Source organism: Benincasa hispida, chromosome 7, assembly GCF_009727055.1.
Source record: "Benincasa hispida cultivar B227 chromosome 7, ASM972705v1, whole genome shotgun sequence".
Classification (NCBI taxonomy): domain Eukaryota; kingdom Viridiplantae; phylum Streptophyta; class Magnoliopsida; order Cucurbitales; family Cucurbitaceae; genus Benincasa; species Benincasa hispida.
Window position 1 is genome coordinate 50,507,304 of NC_052355.1, and position 5,090 is coordinate 50,512,393.

Genomic DNA, 5,090 nt, shown 5'->3' on the forward strand with positions numbered 1-5,090 from the left:
CACAGGTTATTCGTAATCACAGCTAGGTCAAAATTACCATTTTACCCCTGTGAATACATCTTGTTTCTTAAGTTCCTACTGATCCTCTAATGAACAATTCTGATTCATAATCTCTATGAATCAAATCCTTTCTCTATCATGAGAAGGCGGGGCCCGATTGTTCAAGACCTAGAATCAGTACTTAAGAGAACAACCTATCTGTTAACCCTAGATCGGGTAGGAGTGAATTCCATCTTGCAAGGCTATGTTTCCAGCTATTCATCCGGTCTTATTTCCAAAATGGGAAGCTGATTGAGCAGCGCTGTTGGACTACTCTCATCGTTTGCAGATCAAACGATAATCCTAAACAAACAAGAGTTCATAGCTAGCTCAGGATTAAGATCGAGTTAACCTAATAAATAAAATAGTCAGTTTTAATAGTAAATGGTTGTTAAAAAGAAAAATGACTATTTTCGTGGTCCAGTCTATATGCAAACTCATTGCATAGGATGCCCCCACTCACATGTCTTAACATGAACGATTTGTGGATCACATCTAGCACTTTACAACTTCTTGTAACAACTACAGAATGGGCCGCATCCAATAGTGTTACCAGGATAAGATACCTAATTTCATCCATATACTTATTAGTCTATTTAGGCTATATACTGTCAACTTGATCTTGTTTATATCACTACATAAAGTTACAGTATTCAGACTATAGCCATGGATATGTTTATTGGATTTTCATAATGAGATGCAAAATCAACAAGTCATTATTATTAATAAATAGAATGTTTAACACAAACTGGGAGTTCTAGGACATTCCCAACATATCTGACTGCCCCTTGATATTCTGACTCATTATAGTATCGTTGCAAATAAATAATGGTTATGGGTACATTATTACTAATTTTGCTAAAACTTGATTTTGCATTTAGTTACTTTTTGCTAATTAAAATTTGTTTAAATTTTATCAGCATGTCGAGTCCTTCTAGAATACTCACTTCCGAATTAGATAACGGTAAAATCAAATCAACAAACAAATTACTAGCAGTTGATAACACTAAAAGAGTTTTAACAGAGGATTGTTCACTATCTCCCAACTCATTTAAAATTTTGAATAATATAGATGAGAAAGTAAAATTCGAACAACAAGGTAAATATGATTTACTTGTTATCGAAACATGTTTAGTGGAAAACGATAAAACCTGGATAATTGATTCAGGTGGCGCTAATCATATTTGTATTTTCTCACAGGAAACAAGTTCCTAGTGACAGTTGACAGAAGGCAATACAATCTTTTAGGTAGGGACCGGGGAGGTTGTTTCAGCTAAAACGATGGGAGATATGAAGTTATTTATAGGAGATAAGTATATTTATTTGAAAAATGTGTATTACATTCCTTCTATGAAAATGAATCTAATATCTATCTCTTGCTTGCTATAACAAAATTATAAAGTTTATTTGAGAAATGATGAAGTGTTCATCAATATTAAAAGTAAACAAATTTGTTCTGCAAAATTAGAAAATAACTTGTATATGTTAAAACCGACTAAGGTTAAAGTCGTATTGAATATAAAGATGTTTAAAACTGCTGAGACTCATAAGAAAAAGAAAATTTCTCCAATTGCCTATCTTTGGCACTTAAGACTGGGTTACATAAATCTCAACGGAATTGAGAGACTGGTTAAGAATGGTCATCTAAAAAAGTTAGAAGACAGTTCATTACCACCTTGTGAATCCTGTATTGAGGGTAAAATGATAAAAAGATATTTTCTGGAAAAGGTAGAGCTAAAGAACCCTTAGAACTGATACACTCAGACCTTTGTGGTCCTCTAAATGTTAGAGCTAGAGGGTATGAGCTTGAGGGTATGAATATTTCAACCCCTTCATAGATGACTATTCTAGGTATGGGCATATTTTCCTAATGCACCAAAAGTCTGAAACATTTGAAAAGTTCAAAGAGTATAAGGCTGAGGTTGAAAACCTATTAGGTAAAAAAATTAAAATACTTCGATCAGATCGATGTGGTGAGTATATGGACTTAGAATTCCATAACTATTTGATAAAATATGGAATCAAGTCTCAACTCACAGCCCCTGGCACATCTAAGCAAAACGGTGTGGCAGAAAGGAGAAACAGAACCTTGTTGGACATGATTCGTGCTATGATGAGTTATGCTCAGTTACCAAATTCTTTTTGGGGACACGTAGTTGGAACTACAGTGTATATTTTGAACATGGTTCCCTTGAAAAGTGTTTCTAAAATGCCTTACGAGCTCTGGAGAGGACGTAAAGGAAATTTACGTCACTTCAGAATTTGGGGTTGCCCAGCACATGTATTGGTACAAAATCCTAAAAAGTTGGAACAACGTTCAAAAGTATGCCTATTTGTAGGCTACCCAAAAGAAACGAAAGGTTGTTTCTTTTATGATCCTCAGGAAGACAAGGTATTTGTATCAATAAATGTAACCTTCCTAGAGAAAGACTATATTAAAAATCATCAACCTCACAGTAAGCTAGTAATAGAGGAAATGTCCAGAGAAACGACAAATGCATCAACAAGAGTTGTTGATAGAGTAGGTCTATCAACAAGAGTTGTTAATGAAACTGATACTTCACATCCTTCTCAAGAGTTGAGAATGCCTCATTGTAGTGGGAGGGTTGTGCAACAGCCTGACCGGTACATGGGTTTGACTGAAACTCAAGTCATCATACCAGTTGATGGCTTAGAGGATCCATTGTCTTTCAAACAAGCAATGAATGACGTGGATAAAGACCAATGGATTAAAGCCATGGAACTTGAAATGGAATCTATATATCTCAATTCTATTTGGGATCTTGTAGATCAACCTGAAGATACAGACCTACAAACCCATCGGTTGCAAATGGATCTACGAGAGAAAATGAGACCAAGCTGGTAAGATACAGACCTATAAAGCAAGACTTGTAGCAAAAGGGTTTACCCAAAGAGAGGGGATAGACTATGAAGAAACTTTCTCTCCGGTTGCCATGATAAAGTCAATTAGGATACTCTTGTCCATAGCTACATTTTATGGTTATGAAATATGGCAAATGGATGTCAAGACAGCTTTTCTGAATGGCTATCTTGAAGAAAGTATCTATATATCTCAACCAGAAGGGTTTATTGAACAGGGTCAAGAGCAAAAAGTTTGCAAACTTAATCGATCCATTTATGGGTTGAAACAAGCATCTAGATCCTGGAATATGAGATTTGACTCTGCAATCAAATCTTATGGCTTTGAACAAAATGTTGACGAACCCTGTGTATACAAGAAAATTGTTAACAAAACAGTTGCTTTTCTGGTGTTGTATGTTGATGATATTCTACTCGTAGGGAATGAAGTAGAATTTCTAGCTGACGTTAAGAGATGACTGGCTTCACAATTCCAAATGAAACATTTGAGAGAAGCACAGTATGTTCTTCGGATCCAAATAGTTCGGAATCGCAAGAACAGAACATTAGCATTATCTCAAGCATCTTATATAGACAAAATGTTGTCTAGGTATAACATGCAAAATTCTAAGAAAGGAATGTTACCTTTCAGACATGGAATTCACCTGTCTAAGGAACAAAGTCCTGAGACACCTCAAGAGGTTGAGGACATGAAACGAATTCCATATGCATCAGTAATAGGGAGTTTAATATATGCAATGTTGTGTACTCGTCTCGATATATGCTATGCTATAGGAATAGTTAGTAGATTTCAGTCCAATCCTGGATATGATCATTGGACTGTTGTTAAGAACGTTCTTAAGTATCTTCGAAGAACGAGAGATTATATGCTTGTATATGGTGCTAAGGATCTGATCCTTACTGGATATACTGATTCTGACTTCCAAACCGATATTAATTATAGGAAATCAACTTCAGGGTCAGTATTCACTCTGAATGGAGGAGCAATTATGTGGAAAAGTATCAAACAGAGTTGTATTGTTGACTCCATAATGGAACCTGAGTATGTAGCTGCAAGTGAAGCAGTAAAAGAAGCAATATGGCTCAGAAAGTTCCTGACTGATCTGGAAGTAGTTCTTAATATGCACCTGCCTATCACTCTTTATTGTGACAATAGTAGAGCAGTTGCAAATTCAAAGGAACCTCGAAGCCATAAAAGAGGAAAGCATATCAAGCGAAAGTACCATCTCATCAGGGAGATTGTACACAAAGGAGACATAATTGTCACGCAGATAGCTTTACAAGACAACTTAGCTGATCAATTTACAAAGGCCATCTCGGCTAAAGTGTTTGAGTGTCACCTAGTAGGACTAGGTCTACGAGATATTCATCGTTAGAGCAAGTAGGAGAATTTATAGGTATTAAAATACCTAGTTTATTGTATTTGTATGTTTTGTTCTCTCTGTGTAAACTCAAAATTGTATATATTTGTATATTTGATCCACTGAAGTTTTAGTCCAAGTGGGAGTATTGTTGGGTTTTATGTCCTAAAACTCGCAGTTTGTAAAAAGATAAACATTTTCTGTAGTCAATAAACTTATTATTGATTGCACACATAAAAAGTCTAAATCCAATAAACTAAGATCCGTGGCTATTATATGAATACTTGAACTTTATGTAGAGATATAAAGATGGATCAAGTTCGAGTAAATAGCAAAATGGATCTATAGTACATGATTAAGGTTAGGTACCTTATTCTGGTAATACTATTGGATGCGGACTACTCTGTAGTTGTTACAAAGAGTTATAAAGTGCTACAAACGAAGTGATCCTAATTTGTACATGTTATGACATGAGGAGTGGGGTGTCCTATGCAATGAGTTTGCATAAGATCGGACCAAGAAATAAGTCACTCTTACTTTATAACACTGTTTACTGTATAAGACTGACTATTTCACTTTGATAACTAGGTAATTCGATCTTAATCCTGAGCTAACTATGAACTTCTGTTTATTCGGGATTATCCTTATATTTTCATAGGTGAGGGTAGGCACAACAGCGTCGACTTAATAAGCCTCCCATTTCAAGGGTAAGATCGAATAGATAGCTGAGGACATAGAGTGCAAGCGAAATTCATGCCTACCCGATTTAGGGATAGGAGAAAAGTTGTTCTCTCAAGTATTGAATCCAGG